The sequence below is a fragment of the Cupressus sempervirens genome, chromosome 4 (genome assembly GCF_028749045.1).
Source record: "Cupressus sempervirens isolate cs-2001-9-10 chromosome 4, ASM2874904v1, whole genome shotgun sequence".
Classification (NCBI taxonomy): Eukaryota; Viridiplantae; Streptophyta; class Pinopsida; order Cupressales; family Cupressaceae; genus Cupressus; species Cupressus sempervirens.
Window position 1 is genome coordinate 835716202 of NC_143121.1, and position 20068 is coordinate 835736269.

A 20068-nucleotide genomic window follows, 5' to 3' on the forward strand; every position below is an offset into this window, starting at 1 on the left:
GAATTATGGTTGGGAAGGTTAGAGTAGCAAAAGCCATTGGAGTCATATATTTTATACATTAGAAAAATTTGTTTTATATTACTTAAAAAATGATTGATCAAAAAAGAGATTAGTCATCTATGAAGAATCAACTTCAATGACCAGAGTTAAACATGGGCATATCACAAAAAAACATCGAAAAAAGATTCTTGCATTTGTATCAAGCTCTTGAGGAGCCCATTCAAAACCTTTTAGGACTACTAACCAACAGAAAATGAGAGCTTTAGTTTCCGCTCACCAAGATAGAATTAAGCGGAAGAGATATTTTCATCGTTTGTGGCTTACTCGGATTAATGCAGCATCTCGTGCTAATGGATTCTGCTATAATAAATTTATACAATTTTTATACAAAAGGCAGTTGCTTACAAATCGTAGAACACTTGCACAAATAGCTGTATTAAATAATAATTGCTTCTCTATGATGCTCGAAAATATTCCTGTATTATGAAATAGTAACACCCAATCTCCCGGGGAAATTTTTTGGGAAACTAAAGACAGTACGAAAATGAATTTGGAATGACTTGGATAATGAAATTCTTTTCATTTTATTTATAGAAAGAGAAAAAAATCTGCACTATCTTTGTTAGATATCTCAGCTCGAATTAAATGGAGGAGTCTTAAGCTCTAATTACTTTTGAATTGAAAGAAAGAAAGGGTATCAAAGATAGAATACGAGCTTGTTTAATAGCTCTAGCTATTAAGCGTTTTTTTTTCAACGTTAATCGATTCCTTCGACGAGATAGTATTTTTCCTTGCTCACTAATAAATTGACTAATTAAGCTAATATTTTTATACTCCATTTGCTCTCCAGGCTGAATTGGCGATAAATGTCTTCGAAAAGAATGCTGATTTGGAGAAAATCGCTTAGATGCATTTCGAAAAGATGACTTAGATTTATTTCTCAATTTAGATCTACTTCTCAATTTAGATCTATTTCTAAACTTATTAGATCTATTTTGAGAATATGGTTTATATGTATTCCAAAAAGATGGCTTCATTTTATTCATAGTTTGTTTTATGAAACTTTCAAATACTATTTAATTTATTTCAAAATATTTTGAAAAGAAATATTGACAGTGACTTGTTAATATATATACAAAGATAAAGAAATAAATATCTTCAATATATATTTCTATTTCTAGGCACAAATGTTAGATTCAATCTATTTTTTGATTTCTCCATGAATGGTATGCTTGTAACAAGAAGGACAAAAAAAATTTAATTCCAATCGATTAGGAGTATTGCGGCGATTTTTTCGAGTCGTATATCTGGAAATACCCGTTGATTTTTTTTCAACATTGTCTTGGGTACAACTAGTACATTCTAAAGTAATTGTTATTCTTACATTTCCACCTTTGGCCATATAACTTACTTTTGGTATTATATCTACTTCTTTTCAATTTGGAAAAAAAAAGAGAAGAAAGAGAAAGGGATAGAAGTTGTCTTAAAAATGATTAAAGATTTTATTACTTAATTCATTCTCGTAATAAAATCTTTAATTAAGATTTTCAAGTAGTTTACTATTTGAGGAACTTTTGAATCTATATTTTTACTTTTATCTTAATCCTAACTTCACCCTCACCTTCTAAAATTTTCTTTATCCAATAAGAAAAGGAAATGAATCTAACATCATTTTTTTATTTTGGGTTCATAGGAAAGCAAAAAAAATGAAAGTCAAAAAAAGGGAAAAGTCAGAGCATCTGGGAAAAAATGATTTATCTCAATTAATAAACTGGATAAAAATACCAAGCATAAAGTAGCTAACACAGGCGCTGTGGAAAGATATGTTTTTATATCTTGCATTGTTCGTAAGTTCTCCTTCTCAAGAATGATAGATATATCATATGGTCAACTACACCCGTAGTTTATGACTATCTGCAAATAGATATTTGTATTTGGTACAAATTATTTTTTTTTACAATATGATATGATAGTAATAACTATGTAATAGTAAGTAATCAAGTACTGTCAATAAATAGACATCTTCTACATTATATCTTCCGTATATACAGTCTATTCATGTGCAAAGGTAGATAAATGTGGAAAACAAAATTCAATATTTTTAATATAAAATATTGAATAAAAAATACTCACAATTAAAAGCGATGTAGCGCAGCTTGGTAGCACATTTGTTTTGGGTACAAAATGTCATAGGTTCAAATCCTGTCATCCCTACCCTTTTTTTATCCTAAATCTTCCATAAAAAAAGTAAAAAGTCGAGTGATAGTTATTTAATTCAATGAAACATCGAAATAATCTTTTCTTTCAAGAAAAAAAAAAGAAGAAGAAGTGCTCTTAGTTCAGTTTGGTAGAACACAGGTCTCCAAAACATGATGTCGTAGGTTCAAATCCTACAGAGCGTGATCCTATGTTTTTTTTCTTTTTTCTGATCGATCTTCTTGTCACTTAGACTGAAAAAGCTAATGGAATCTGATCCCTCACAATCAGTAAGAGACTTGTTCATAATATGGTTATAAATCAAATATCTAATTTATCGTCGCGTCGGTACTATAAATATGCAGTTACAAATAATCCAGCCAAAGTTATAGGAATTAGACCTAACACAATTCCAAATAACAAAACTTCAATCATATTTTTTTTATTATGAAAAAGAATAGGTAAGGGTTAATGGCTAATCTACATAGTACCTCAAATTGACTTGGAATCTCAATTCCTATTGAGGTTATTTTCTATTTCAAATAAGTTCTATATTGCTTAACCCAATGAATAAGACTGAGGTGAAAATAAGCAAAACTAATAAAAAACCAAAATAACTAATTATAGTAAGCATGGAAGAAATCAATAAAAAAAAAATGATTGATACGTATTTTTGTTAGGCAATTACCTCAATTTATTCTTTACGAGTAGAAAAAATAGTTTCAATAAATAGATACAAAGTTAGTATTGAATATCTGATAATGATGTTATCAACAAACATAGAAGGAATATACAATAAAAAGATATTCTGTTATAAAAAAGTAAAAATGAAATCCCCACCTATAAAATAAATACCAATTGTGTAGTAATTTAATTAATGATCCTACTCCTTTTCTATATTAAGTAAAATTATATTGCTATGTTAGAAGCAGGCTAGCTATACTTAATATACTTCAAATATACCCTTGGTATCATATTGACAATCAAGCAAGGATTGTAGAAAATATCAGTAGTTTTCCATTTCCTGATCTCTTTCTTTCATGGGATCAATTTACCCTTGATTTTAGAATAATATAGGGAGCTTAGCATGTCTGAGAATATGGGAGAACGTGCTTTTGCTGACATTATTACTAGTATTTGATACTGGGTTATCCATAGCATTACTATACCTTCTCTATTCATTGCAGGTTGGTTATTTGTCAGTACGGGTTTAGCTTATGATGTATTCGGGAGTCCTCAGCCAAATGAGTATTTCACAGAAAGTCGGCAAGAGGTTCCATTAGTAACTGGCCGTTTCGATTCATTAGAGCAACTTGATGAATTTACTAGATCTCAATCTTTTTAGGAGGTATTAATGACTATAGATAGAAGCTATCCAATTTTTACAGTTAGATGGTTGGCCGTTCACGGGCTAGCTGTACCTACGGTTTTTTTCTTGGGATCAATATCAGCAATGCAGTTCATACAACGATAAACTTTATTATAAACTAAATCACGAAGCTATTTATGACACAATCAAACCCAAATGAACAAAATGTTGAATTGAATCGTACTAGCCTCTATTGGGGGTTGTTACTTATTTTTGTACTTGTTGTTCTATTCTCTAATTACTTTTTCAATTAGGAACAGTAATAATCTTTTTTCTTACCCAATTGAATTTGGTGAGATCTAATATTTCTATGTATTATTATTTATGCCTCATGAATACTTTTTTTAAATGTGAAAGGAAATAATAAAAATGGGCGGAAGGATCCCTCTTTGGTTGATAGGTATTTTAGCTGGTATTCTCGTTATTGTTTTAATAGGTTTTTCTTTTTACGGTTCTTACTCCAGCTTAGGTTCCTCCTTGTAGCGAAAAAACTGCCTTATATTATGATAAGAGATAGACAATGTAAGGAATACTATAAAAATTTAAGCAAAACTCTAAAAAGAGATAAAAAAGAGATAGAAAAGTGAAAACTTAAAAAAGAAAGATAAGATCTTACCTTTCTTTGAACGCAAAGAAGGGTAAGATTTTATCTTTACTTATTAAGTTTTTTTTATAAGTTATAAAATAAGCGAAAATAGCAAGCCAAGATTACTAGATTCTCTCCTTTCTTCTATTTGTTTATTTGTTTTGAATATGATAAATGAAGGTGAGAAAAGATAACATGCATATGAATACTGATTAATATTGAATATCGCGCATAACTAGGGAATTAACTCATAAACTCCAAGTTTGTTCCGGAATCACTCATTATTAAAATAGGCAAATATTTATTGAATATCTCCTCATCCTTCACAATATATTCAAACAGAGGGAAGGGGAAAATGAAGGATTCTGGAGAAGTATTACTTTATTGTTGCCATTTTGTATTTATTATGCATTAATTGCATTAATCTAATCATTCATAAGATAGAGATTCAAATATTTTATGCGCCTAAAAATTCATTTCGACCAATTGAACTTTCTCAAATTGTTTCTTTTTAAGAACCAAAAATATCTGTGCTAAAACGACAAATGCTAAGAATAATAAAAGACCTTGAACACGTAAAGGATCTTGAAGTACTATTTCTGCATTTTCCTGACCAAATCCACCTACATTAGGGTTATTCGTTAACGATTGATCTGCCTTGATTAATTTGCCTTCTAAAACAAGAAGTTATGGTCCTGGAGGTAAAAAGTCTACCACTTGTTGACCGTCCGATGGATTATCAATAGTTATTTGATATCCACCTTTTTCTTTACGTGCAATTTTACTTATTTTACCAGTTGTGAAGCGTTGTACACTATATTGTTGCTTTTTCTCCCATCGGGATAAAATTGTCCCCTTCCTCTATTACCACCTACATATATGGGATATTTCAGGAAGTGAGTCATTTTATTAGTAGCGGGATTTGGTGAAAGGATGGGAAAAACAATTTCACCATATTTTTGACCAGGAATAGGACCTATTATTAGAATTTTTTTTTATTGGGACAATAGCTCTGAAAATAAAGATCACCTATTTTTTCCTTAATCTCAGGAGAAATACGATCTGGAGGAGCTAATTCGAAACCTTTGGGTAAAATAAGAACAGCTCCTACATTTAAAGTTCCTTTCTTGCCATTAGAAAGAACTTGTTTTATTTTCTTATCATAAGGTATTTTTACAATTGCTTCAAAAATGGTATCAGGAAGCACGGACTGTGGAACTTCAATCTCCACAGGTTTTTTAGCCAAATGATAATTGGCACATACAATACGCCCAGTTGCTTCTTGAGGATTTTCGTAACCTTGCTGTGCAAAAATGGGATATGCATTTGCAATAGATGTGCGAGTCATTATATCTATCAATATTAAGGCGGAAATTGATTGAGCTATCAACTTTTTCATCCAGTCATCATAAGTTGTTCTATTTTGCATGGTTCAATTTTTTGTTACAATTCTTTTATTTCAAATAAATGGTAGTAGGTAACTATGATAGTTACCTGCTTGCAATTCTGCTAATATATTAAACCTAAAGCCAAAAAATAAGAAGTATTGCTCAGGTGAGAAACCATTTGTTATTCATTCATCGAGTGATAAATTACTACAAGTGAAGGAGATGTACGATTCAAATGACGAAAAATCCAATATTTGAAAATTATGTCTAAGATGACTGGAAAAGTTGAAACAAGACCAAATATTATTCGTTCATTATGGGCAAATCCATATTTTTCGAAGATCCAATCGATTATCAATTCCCAACCATGGGGCGAGTGAAACCCAATACATAGATCGGTTGCTAAAAGAATAGAAAAGGCTTTCATTGTATCGCTTAGGCTGTAAAAGACTTCTTGGATCCAAGAATTTAGAATGCCAAGTTTCTTCTTACCCAGAATGAGACAAACACTTAAAAAAACCAAACCTATTAGATTTGCTATTAGATGTGAGATGATTTGGATACAATCTTGATTATATATTTTCACTAAGTGGATCATTTTTTTTTGCATTTCTACACGAATATCTTGCAAATGCATTTCTGAAGAATCTTCCATCATTATTTCTAACAGGAAGAGTTCCTCTATTTTTTCAAACTTTTTTATAGTGTCTTCTTCTTGTAAATAATCAAAAAAAAAATTTGATTGACCAGTATTCCACCAATTTGTAACCCAAGGTTCTAAACCATTCTGTAATGAAATTGAAATTCCCCAAGGCAATACTATTAAACATGTAAGATATTGTAGAGAAGCTAATGCTTTATATTTGGCAACTTCCAATTCGTAAATCGTTAACAAACTCGATTGGCTCGTTAGCTCTACCCAAAATCTGAACAAAGTACAAATTATAGAACGAGGTATGAGATCCATAGAATTTTTGCATAATTATTCGACCTCGAGAGATCTTTCGGGCGGATGAGGGATGGTTTGTTCTGAGTGAGAAGTAGAGTAAAAAAGAAAGGATAAATCCTTGAAAATTGTTTGGATTTGGACTAATTTCATTTTGAATTCTTGACCCGAAGAATTGCTTCAATTGGCAAATAAAAGAAATGAAAGTTTAAGTCTAATAATATCAATTTTTTTTTCTTTGATACATATAGGAAATTTATTCTATGCATTTATTAAAGCGCATATGTAAAAAGAGGTGTAAAAACTATAGTCATTTACTTCATTGTATTCTTTTGAGATGTTATATCTGTGTTTATTAAAACCTTTTGTCCCTTTCTAATAGATAAAGAATAATATGGAATGGAGTTTTTGCTAACTGCCAAAAAATATTATGGTTCCATAAGTAACATTTTTTGTTGGTGGTACATAAAATGACTATATGGTCTTTCCCCCTCATTTCAAAATCCTTCAATGGATACGCGCAAAAAATGGGCTAATTCGGCAGCTTTTTGTTCCATTTCGCGCAAGGTCAAATTTTCTTCAGTACGAGTTAAGGGGATGTCTTGTTGGCCCTTTATTTCCATATAAATAACACGACGAGGAAATATACCTTCTTGAACTTCCATTTTGATCTCCTGAATATCCTTCATAAGAAATCGGAGGAAAATACAACGATTTCTTCTGGGAAATCCCCAGCGAAAAAGGCATACAACTCCATCTTTTTCATCAAACTTATTATAACCACTACCCACATTGCATAAAATAGTGCACCACAAATAAGAGCTAATGAACAGACCTGCAATCCCATAAAAACACATCACAATTCCTTGTGGAACAAAAAGTATTTGCTGAGATGACAATAAGGGTATCAGGTTCCTACCAAGGTAACTTGAAATTCTGACCACAAAAAATCCTAGTGAACCCAAAAATAGGAGACAAGCAAAAAAAAAATTGCTTATTTTTCTAGACCCTTTTATGGGTTCTATCCAGATCCATTTGGATCGACGATTCATAACAAATTACATCCTATTTAATTTGAGGGATTGAACAAATTTTGACTCCCATCCAAAAGTCACTCTCATAAATTGGCTATATTCATAAACTAGCCATATACATATAAGCATTTCACAAAAATAAGAAATCTTTCTATTCAAATGTATTATATAAGCATATTTTGAAGTAGAAGTAAGAAATTCACACACGGGTCTAATATATCTCATACATATGATACCATATACATTATATATTTTTGTTATTTATCATATATGAATAGATCTATAATAATAATAAATCAAATATCACATACCTAGATTGATCATATTCATAAAATTTCATCATTTTGAATATAAAAGTAAAGAAAAAGCATTGTAATTGCTGGAAGAAACAAGCCCACCAAAGGTACTAAGAGAGAGGAGAAGTTGTTGATTATCATATCAAAAGTATATTAAGTATTTTTTTTATCTATTACAAAGATAGATTATAAGATCAAATGAGTAATAGAACCAAATAAGCAAACGTGTCTTTCTTCGTAAAATACCTACTTTTGTAAAGTAATTTATTACTTTGTAAGATATAAAACAAATGGGACCAATTACCACATTGTATATTGGTAGCTATAAATGATAAAATAGATCCGATTCTCAATTCTATCTTTTAAAACTCTTTTATTAAATAGATAGATGTTAACCTTTGAGACAAAGGTCTAATTTCATAGCATAATCTGTCTCTAATGCAAGAAAGTTACATAGTATGTATTTTTTCTTATAAAGGGGTATTTTCATGGGTTTGCCTTGGTATCGTGTCCATACCGTCGTGTTGAATGATCCTGGCCGGTTAATCATTGTGCATATAATGCATACAGCTCTAGTTTCTAGATGGGGCGGTTCTATGGCTCTTTACGAATTAGTAGTTTTCGATCCATCCAATCCTATTCTTGATCCAATGTGGAGACAAGGTATGTTCTTTATACCTTTTATGACTCATTTAGGAATAAAGGATTCATGTTGTGGATGGAGTATAACTAGAGAAACTATATCTAATCCAGGTATTTGGAGTTATGAAGGTGTGGCCGGGGCACATATTGTGTTTTCTGGCTTGTGCTTTTTAGCAGCTATCTGGCATTGTGTATATTGGGATCTAGACGTATTTTGTGATTCCTGTACAGGAAAACCTTCTTTAGATTTTCCTAAGATTTTTGGAATTCATTTATTCCTCTCAGGAGTAGCTTGTTTCGAATTTCGAGCATTTCATGTAACAGGTTTGTATAGCCCTGGAATATGGGTGTTTGATCCTTATGGACTAACTGGGAAAATACAACCTATAAATCTGGCATGGGGAGCTGAAGGTTTTGATCCTTTTTTTTTCGGGAGGAATGGCTTCTCATCATATTACAGCAAGTATATTGGGTATATTAGTAGATCTATTCCATCTCACTATTCATCCTCCCCAACGTTTATACAAAGGATTATGTATGGGAAATATTGAAACTGTCCTCTCCAATAGTATTGCTGCTGTGTTTTTTGCAGCTTTCATTGTGGCCGGAACAATGTGGTATGGTTCCGCAACCACTTCGATCGAATTATTTGGTCCTACTCATTACCAGTGAGATCAAGGATACTTCCAACAAGAAATAGATCGACGGGTTCGTGCCGGTCTGGCTGAAAATCTAAGTCTATCGGAAGCTTGGTCAAAAATTCCTGAAAAACTTGCTTTTTATGATTACATTGGGAATAATCCAGCTAAAGGGGGGTTATTCAGGGCGGGTGCAATAGACAATGGAGATGGAATTGCTGTTGGTTGGTTAGGACACCCTATTTTCAAAGATAAAAAGGGACATGAGCTTTTTGTACTTCGTATGCCTACCTTTTTCGAAACATTTCCAGTCGTTCTAGTAGATGAAGAAGGAATTGTGAAAGCCGATGTCCCTTTTAGGAGAGCAGAATCCAAATATAGTGTTGAACAAGTAGGTGTAACTGTTGAATTCTATGGTGGTGAACTTGATGGAGTTAGTTTTTGTGATCCTACTATAGTCAAAAAATATGCTAGATGTGCACAATTAGGTGAAAGTTTTGAATTAGATCGTGCTACTTTGAAATCTGATGGTGTTTTTTAGAGTAGTCCAAGGGGTTGGTTTACTTTTGGGCATGCTACATTTGCCCTTCTTTTCTTTTTTGGGCATATTTGGCATGGTGCTAGAACTCTATTCAGAGATGTTTTTGCTGGTATTGATCCGGATTTGGATGCTCAAGTAGAATTTGGGGCATTCCAAAAATTGGGAGATCCAACTACTAAAAGACAAGTGATATAATATGGTATTACTCCGCTTGTTAATGCAATATTGAGAATTTGCATCTCAGGAAAATCTTTTGCTTTTGATTTCACCTTTTTCAAAATGTTGTAATTAGTACGAAAGCTATCTCTATTAATTATAAATTACGATTGAATTTATGGAAACATTGGTTTATACATTCCTTTTCGTATCGACCTTAGGGATCATTTTTTTTGCTATTTTCTTCCGGGAACCCCCCAAAGTTCTCGATAAAGGGGGAAAATAATTTACTATTTTTATAATCCTTTTTCTTACTTAAAGAAAAAAAAAGAAAAACAAAGATCTTCCTAATCGGGAAGGTCTTTTTTTATTTTTCAACTAGTCCTCGTGCTCTTCAAAAGGATCTCAAAGTTGTTCAGAAGGTTGTCCAAACGCGTTGTATAGGGCATAACTGGTAAAGCTAACAAGTAAACAAGATATGGAGATAGCGACTAAGGTTGCAGTTTCCATTGGTAGGTAATCCTATGTATGTATATGTACATAATAGTATACAAAGTTAATTCAATCTCAACCAATACTCTTTTTTTATGGCTAGACAAACCATTGATGATACTTCCAGAACTGGACCATTACAAACTACTGTAGGAAATTATTTAAAACCACTTAATACAGAATCTGGCAAAGTTGCTCCCGGATGGGGAACTACTCCTTTTATGGGCATTGCAATGGCTCTATTCGCAATATTTTTATCTATTATCTTGGAGATTTATAATTCTTCCATTTTATTAGACAGAATTCCAGTTAGTTGGGTCTAGAAAAACTACAAAATATACCCGGATCCCGAGCAAAAAGAAAAAAGAACTAAAGAAAAGAAGAATTTTAAATAGCTTCTATTTTTAGGTTATGACGTTCTGGTAGTTTGATCGTGTAATTTCTTTTAATTTAAGGATTTTTGGAATTATGGGTGTGCGACTTGTTATAAATTGATCTCTATTCTAGTACAGAAAATGGGTCTGTTGTCTTTATAAAATAAAGACGGTTCTCCTACCTTGTTAGATATTGCCCTAATAATGAATATCCAGAGCACGAGGTATATAATTCAATAAAATCTGAACTATGGTTTATGTTTGTTTTTAAGACCTCGTGACCAAGCTTCTCAATAATTTGAAAAATCTATCTTCTTCTTTATACCGATGCTCACCAAAGAATGAGATAGTATTCCATTTTGATTAGTTAGTTTAGTAAGTAACAATGAAATGCAAAGGTTATAACCCATAAAACCTTTTGAGTAATTTGAAAAGAAAAATCATCGGGGTAAAATGAAAATCTGGGGTTTAGATCTATTCATCTATTGAGTTGAGATCTCGACAAGATAATTCCTATGGATCGTCTATACTAGGTGTTCTCTAAGTGATTTATCTCATATCATGAATAGGATAAAAGATCGTTCAAAAGGCCTATAGCGATTTATTTCGCATAAGAATGAGCCAACTTGAAATTTGAGCATTAATCACTATGACATTTTTTTTTCTTGTTATTGAAGGAAATCATGGATTATTCTGAATCCTCTTCCTTCATACAAAGAAATGAAATATCTATCAAATATTTTTTCTTTTTTTCTTTTTTCTTACAAGCCATGTACTTTGTTCAAAAAAGTTTTTTATTTGAGTGTTCTTGTTTAAGCCGTATGAAAAGAAATTTTCATATACGGTTTTCAGAGAGGGGACTTGAGTTTACCTATCTCAATAAAGTATACGATTGGTTCGAAGAGCGTCTTGAGATTCAGGCGATTGTAGATGATATCACTAGTAAATATGTTCCTCCTCATGTGAATATATTTTATTGTCTAGGGGGAATCACACTGACTTCTTTTTTGGTACAAGTAGCTACCGGTTTTGCTATGACTTTTTACTATCATCCCATCGTTCTAGAAGCTTTTGCCTCTATTCAATACATAATGACTGAAGTGAACTTTGGCTGCTAATTCGATCAGTCCATCGATGGTTGGTAAGTATGATGGTTTTAATGATGATTTTACATGTATTTTGCTTTTATTTAACAGGTGGACTCAATAAACCTCGCGAATTAACTTGGGTTACGGGTGTAATTCTAGTCGTATTAACCGTATCTTTCGATGTAACTGGTTATTCTTTGCCATGGGATCAAATTGGTTATTGGGCAGTCAAAATTGTGACCAATGTGCCTGAGGCCATTCCGTTAATAGGAACTCCTTTGGTAGAGTTATTACACAGAAGTGCTAGTGTGGGCCAATCGACCTTAACTCATTTTTATAGTTTACACACTTTCATATTACCCCTTCTTACTGCTCTATTTATGTTAATGCATTTTCTAATGATCCACAAACAAGGTATTTCAGGTCCTTTATAAAAAGGAAATCTACATTTTGAATCAGTATTGAAAACCTATTATTTTCTTTTTTTCTAATAGATCATTGCCACGAAAAACATGTTTCTCGGATTTCTCCTTTCAATTATTAAGTATTATTAAGTATTAAGTATATTTAATACAAAGAATTGAAGTAGATACTGATCTCAAATGGAGAAAATGGATTATGGGAGTGTGTGACTTGAACTATTAGTTAGGCCATGCAGATCAATTTATAGGATCTGTCATATAAAGATTCAGATCGAAATGTGTCTCTATCCCAATTTTCTTTCCAAAAATAAGAGGTTTAGAACCTGGGAAAAAGGCAAACACTTTGTTGTGTTATAAGAGAATTATTTCTATGATCGAATCCGAATTAGGCTTTGTGAGATCCAGGTAATAGTAATAACATTTCAGAACTCAAATTTATTACTTAAATTTATCCTTTCCTTTTCATAGTACGAAAATGCATGCATTTCCCTTGCGTTTCAATACGGTAAATTATCAGAGTAAAGGAAGGGATCTAAAGAAGGAAAAAGGCCAGATCAGTAACAAGTCAATACCTTGTATGCAAAATACATTGTGAGGGTCTAGATAAACACAGATTACAAGGAATAAGATGATCCAAAAGGCATATTGATCATGATCAAATCTATGAGCTTACTTGGATACTGAGCATACGAAAAAATAAAATTATGAATTTTCCATAGATCTTCTTAGTTATACTGATTCTAACGATACATTGTTCATCATTTTTATTTCAACTATTTCTCGAGCCGGATGATAAAAATTGGCATGTCTGGTTCTTTCGGGGGATAGATTCATATTCATTCATAAAAATCTACTTATCTCAATAACAAAGAAACCTGACTTGAATGATCCTGTATTAAGAGCTAAATTAGGTAAAGGCATGGGACATAATTATTATGGCGAGCCCGCTTGGCCCAATGATCTCTTATATATTTTTCCAGTAGTTATTTTTGGTACTATTGCATGTACCGTAGGTTTAGCAATTCTAGAACCATCAATGATTGGTGAACCGGCAAATCCATTTGCAACTCCTTTGGAAATATTACCCGAATGGTATTTTTTCCCCATATTTCAAATACTTCATACAGTACCTAATAAATCATTAGGTGTCCTTTTAATGGCTTCAGTACCTGCAGGACTATTGACAATTCCTTTCTTGGAGAATGTGAATCAATTCCAAAATCCATTTCGTCGTCCAGTAGCTACAACAGTATTCTTAATCGGTACTGCAGTAGCTCTTTGGTTAGGTATTGGAGCAACATTACCTATCGATGAATCTTTAACTCTAGGTCTTTTCCAATTTGATAGAAATTAGAATATCTTAATATAGGGGAGGAGGGAAATATTTTGTTTATATATCTAGGGAGTAGTTGCTTTAAGATAAATGGTCTCTCCCTAGATATATGTTTTTTAAATGCTTTTATTTCTAATATTATTACTACTATTTTTATAATTAAAAAATGGTCAAAAACTCTTTTCATATTAACTTTCTAAAAGAACTTAGTAAAAAGGGGTCATGAATGGGGAGAAAAAATAGAACTATTATAAGTCCAAACCGTATTCCCCGATGAATCAATTCCAATATTTCGTATCAATTCCAATATTTCTTTGACAGATTGTTTCCCAAGATGTTTTATTTTCATGAGATCTTCTCCACTGTAATTCAAAAGGTCTAATACTATATTTATATTTGCCTTTTTGAGACAATTATATATCCTAGTAGAGAAGTTTAATTGGTCAATATACATTTGATTGAAATCTATTCTCTTTGTATTAGTTGATGTATGTGAAATAGCTAATTCATCCATGTTCTCTTCCTTTGCATCATCCCTGTTCTCTTCCTTTGCCTTTAGAAAGGGAAGGAAAAAGTCAATTAAATTATGAGAAGCTTCATAAAGTGCTTCTTTAGGAGCTAATGCTCCATTCGTCCATATTTCAAGAAATAGAATTTCTTGTGTCTCATTTTTGCTCCAATAGGATGTCTCATTTTCACTCCAATAGGAGTGAATACTATAATTTACATTTTGAACAGGGGCAAAGGCAGCATCTATGAAAAAAAATTCATCCAATTCATTCTTATAATTGGAATTATAAGGATTTTGAATAATATATCTGCGATCTTTTTCAATTTGTAATGATATATCTAAGATAATTGGTTTGTTTATGCTAGCTATATGTTGTGTAGTATCAATTATTCTCACAGAAGGTGGTAGTATGATATCTCCAACGGTTACTTCTTTTGGTCCGACAACATAGATAGATCCTTCTCAAATTTCGTACGCATCACTTTGGAGTACAATTTCTTTTAGATTCATCAAAATTTCATGTATTGATTCCTCAATACCTATTATCGTGGAATATTCGTTTGATATATTGTTAAATTTAGCACGTGTGATACATGTTCCTTCTATTTCTGCGAGTAAAACTCTTCTTATTACACTACCTATCGTATTAGCTTGACCTTTGCGAAGCGGAGATAAAGTGAAACGACCATAATGAAAACGGTCACTCTCTACTCTTAATTCGACGCACTTCAATTCTGGTATCTTGATTGAGACTGATTTTTTATTGTTATTCATAAATTTTTTATTGTTATTCATAAAACTTATTTGTAATAATTTTAATAAATTATTGAATCATTTCTTTCTCTTGAAATGTATTCAATACACACGTCTTCTAATTTAATAAATTATTGAATCATTTCTTTCTCTTGAAATATATTCAATACACACGTCTTCTAATTTAATAAATTATTGAATCATTTCTTTCTCTTGAAATATATTCAATTTTTACACACGTCTTCTAATTACTTTAATAAATTATTGAATCATTTCTTTCTCTTGAATTGAATAATTTCTTTCTCTTGAAATATATTCAATTTTTACACACGTCTCCTTTTGGGAGGTCTACACCCGTTATGTGACACATAAGTTACCTCATAAATATTCTTTATTTTTATACCACTTTGATAAATAGCTCGCAGTGCTGGTTCTTTCCCCGAACCATTGCCACGTACCATAACTTCTGCTTCTTTCAGAAGACCTTGATTTACTAAGGTATGAACAACATTTTTTGTTGCAATCTGAGCAGCAAATGGTGAACGTCTTTTTGTACCTTTGAATCCGCAAGAACCAGCAGAAGACCAAGAAATCGCTTGCCCTTGTGTATCTGTAACAGTAACAATGGTATTGCAAAAACTTGTTCGAACACAAACAACTCCTTTCAGTATTCGATCTTTAGTTTTACGTGGAAAAAATCTTCTTGTAGCTCTATGTGGCACATATTTTCTTGTATTTTTTGACACAAATTTTTTCGTATTTTTTGACACAAATCTTTTCTTGTTATAATTTCTGATCAATTTTGATATTTTGAAGTAAAAAAAAAATAATTCTATAAATAGATTATAATCTATTTTAGAAAGATTATAATCTATCTATATGAATATGACGCCAAAATTTATTTATTCTATAATTCCTTATAATGGGAATTATCCCTGTTTTTGTTTATGCCTCGGATTGTAACAAATTACAACAAGGCATTTTCGTCTATGAATTAGGCGGCACTTTTCGCAAAGTTTGCGAACAGAAGCACGTATTTTCATATTTGTGGTCCTTTTTTGAATACTAAAATCTTTTGTTAATGGGCCTCATCAGTAGCATCATCCTTTCGTTTGACGGGATATCTATATATTATACGTCCTTTACTTAAATCATAAACAGGTAATTCAACTCTTACTCTATCCCCCGGTATTACTCGTATTGTTCGACATCTCATTTTACCCGATATAACCGTTAAAACATCTATATCATTATCTAGATGGACTAAAAACATAGCATTAGGATATGCTATGGTAACTACACCATCAATAGTGACAAAATTCTTTTTGGTACTCATTTCTAGATTTTCGCTATAATTATAATATTATTAAACTTTGTTATTAACCTAACTATGAAATTAGATTTCTAAAACAGAAGAATCATTTAATTGAATAAAATAAAAGACGTTTCATTTTTTTTTTTCATTAATATCTTTTTTTATCAGCTATTATTAACTTAATAATATTCATTGAATATAATTCAATTCTTTTTTTTGTCAGCTAAATTTTTGACAATGAAAACTCAATTTTTATTTTATAATAGTAAATTACTTTTTTTTATAGCAGTGCAATATTGTAGGCAAAAATGCAATTTGGGCATTTACTTTTTGTTTTGGAGTTACCAAAAAATACATAAGAATTCTCCTCCTATTTTCTTTTGTTGAGCTTCTCGATCAGACATTATTCATTACGAAGTAGAGAGGATTGCAATCCCCATTCCACCTAAAACTTTAGGGATTTCTCGATAATTAGAATAGATTCTTAGACCAGGTTTGCTAATATGCTTTGAAGCGGTTATATATCTCTTTTGCGTCCTTCCCCTAGATTTTGAACTTAAAATAAAAAAATATTTTTGACCTTCTCTATGTTTCCTAACATCCTCTATAAAGCCTTCTCGTAGAAGAATCCTTGTGATGTTCTCGGTAATAATAGTAACCGCCACTCAAACTATTTTTTTTTACCATGTTAGCATTTCTAATATAAGTCATTAGATTAGCAATAGTGTCGTTACCCATGACGAACTAATTCTTAATAATTTACTAAATATAAAGGCATGTTTATCTTTTTTAAGGAATATGCCTGACATTACTTTTACATAATTTATCAGTATTTATAGTACTTCAGGAGCCAATGAGATTATTTTGGTGAAATTCAATTCTCTCAATTCTTCAGTAACTGAACCAAAAACTCGAATTCCTCTTGGATTTCCTTTTTGATCAATGACAATTGCTGCATTGTCATCAAATCATATTATCATTCCATCGCTACGTTTAAGTTCTTTACACGTACGTATAACTATGGTCTAACTATTTCTGATTCTTGCAAAAGCATATTAGGTGCTGCTTCTTTAATTACAGCGATGATAATATTGCCAATATTAGCGGTGTTACGATTACCTGCTCCTAGCACTCGAATGCACATTAATTTTCAGGCTCCACTATTGTCTGCTACATTCAAGTAAGTTTGGGACTGAATCATTTTTCCTCTAATTGTTACCTTGGCAGAAAAAAAGGTATTTCTTATCATATCAAATAAATGATCTTTTTCTGCCAGAAATATCTCTTTAGTTCGGCATTATTTACGCGAACTAGTAATAAATCTAGTATGTATAGGCATTTTATATGCAACGATTTGAAAAGATGCTCTCGCTATAGTCTTTGATACTCCACTTATTTCATAAAGTATTCGACCTAGTTTGACAACGGATACCCAATATTCTGAAGATCCCTTAGCTTTCCTCGAACCCATACGTATTTCTGCAGGTCTCGTTCTAATAGGTTTGTCAGGAAATATACGTATCCATATTTTAATGCCGCGACGGGCATAACGAGTAATTGCTCGTCATCCTACTTCTATCTGCCCAAATGTGATCCAAACAGGTTCCAATGCCTGAAGAGAAAATCTACCAAAACAAATGCGATTACCCCGAGAAGATATTCCCTTGATTCTTCCCCTATGTTGGTGACAAAATTTTGTTCTTTTTGGGTTCTAGTCGATGGTTGTATAATATAATACTATTTGAATTCCATCTCTATTTCAGAACCGGATATGAAAGTTTCTTCTCATCCGACTCCTTGTGAAGAATCTATGGGATCATAAATAGTGAGGTCCTAGAAATCAGTATTAACTCATTACACATATTAGTTATTCATATAATATGAGGATACAAATGCCTCTATATGTCCAATAAGTATCTTACAGGAAAATATTAACTCTAAGTTATTTGGGTTTTTTGGACTCCAATGAAATTGATTCTTTATTGGTTTATTTCGCCATCCTATCCAATGAATTATTAAGACTTCTATATGATCTTATGCAGTCACAGGTTCCATCGTTCCCATAGCTTTTAAATGGTTGCTTAGGTATACCCTCTGCAATGGAGTTCTTATTTATATTTATTATAAGAATCAATTTTCTTAGTTTCCATTGATCTGAAGCTCTTTTTAATAAACTGAATAGAAATAATCAGGATAATTCTTATGCTTTATCACACTGCTCTTTGAGGGTGACTTATGAACCATACAATACTGTAAGGAAGAAGATTTCATTTTCTCTTTTTCTCCTTCCCTTTTTCTTTTCTTGCATTACCAAAGACTCTTTTTCTCTTTACGAGAGATATAGGTTTGTCTCTTCGTGTCGTGGAAAAAAAGGTCTATCTTTCGTTTCTTTGATAGAACTATCTATATTTCTATAACTAGCTTATTGGATCTTAGTCAAATAAAATATACTAGAGACCAATTTGTTTTTATTTCGAGTTCCCTGTCATTCATTTTAGAAAAGAAGAAAAAGCTTGATCTCAACGAGTCGCACACTAAGCATAGCACTGCTCCAAGATGTTTAATAATTTTTATTTGATCTTATAGAATTTAAGATTTATGATTGGTTAGATTATAGAAAGATATTGCTCATCTTAAACAAAGATCCAAATTTTTATCCCTAATACTCCATAGACAGTTTGAACCGCATAATAACAATAATCAATTTTAGCTCAAAGGGTCTGTAGGGGCACTCTACCTTTCATAGCCGATTCTTTCCGGGCTCTCTCAATTCCATTAAGACGCCCTTTAATTTTTATTTTAACACCTTCGATAGTTTCCTTTTCAGCTATTTGAATAGTTTTTTTCATTATTTTTCTTATTTCAACTCTCTCCTTTAGTTGTAGAGCAATATATTCCGCAAGAATTTTGGGTTCTCTATAAGGTGTATCCACCTTTTCTATAGAAATTACAAGTTCTCTGTTTACAGAATTAAGCATACTTTGTACAAGCATTTTTTGTACTTCCTTTCTTAATTCCTTCATTTTTTCTTTTTTTCTTGGCACTTTTTTTTCAATAAACAAATCGACAAATGCAATATATATATTTACCGAAATCAATTCGGTCTGTTTCAGAATCTCTATACGTGTAATTCCTCCATAACTAGAATTGATAGAACTTTTGATATGTTTTACATAATTTTCAATGCAATTATATATTCTCTCATCTTCTCGTAGATCTTCGGAATAATCCCTTTCTTCAAACAAAGGGAATAATGGTATTGAGTAAAACCAAGTCTAAAACCAAGTGGATTTATTTTGTTTCCCATACATATTTTTTTAGTATTTAAGTAGTAGTATATTTGCGGCATAAATGGATCATCTATTTGGATATTTTGTTTCTATTTAATGTTTCATCGTATTGTTATCTAATCATGAGTTGAATTACAGAAATCCAATGATGTATCATAAAATAATGTAATACTTATATGACAAGTAGATTTCTGTATTGGATAACCACGACCCTGAGCTCTAGGTCGAAATCTTTTCAAAGTAGGACCTTCATTCACTTCAGCCGCAAGGACAGCTAAATAGCACTTATGTATACCCATAAATGAACATGCATTTTTGGCTGTAGAAACAAGTACTTTGAATATAGGCTCACATGCTCTATAATCCATGAAAGTCAGTATCGCAAGTGCCTGTATATAGGTAGAATTATGAAGTAAATGAGCTACTCTACGTGCTTTATTAGAAGACATACATACATGTTTAGCTACAGCTCGTATTCTTATAGTTGAATTTAAATCTAAATCCCTATTTTGAAATATCAATTTCATCTTCATCCTCCATAATGAATTAATGTATACTATTTACAACAAGACTTTTTTATTTATCGTTTCTCTCTTTCTTTTTTGTGTGTGTGTTTTTTTTTTTTTTTTTGTTGCTTTTTACTTTTTTCTTTTTTTTTTCGTTTTTCAATTTTTTATCCTTTTTCGCATGTCCCTGGA

At 31.7% G+C, this 20068-nt stretch overlaps 1 non-coding gene across 1 annotated transcript; it reads left to right on the top strand.

Moving 5' to 3' along the window:
- Window positions 1-2328: 2328 nt before the first annotated feature.
- TRNAW-CCA (transfer RNA tryptophan (anticodon CCA)) lies at window positions 2329-2402 on the top strand. Its single transcript has one exon. It is a non-coding gene; the product is annotated as a tRNA-Trp (tRNA).
- The last annotated feature ends 17666 nt before the right edge of the window (window positions 2403-20068 follow it).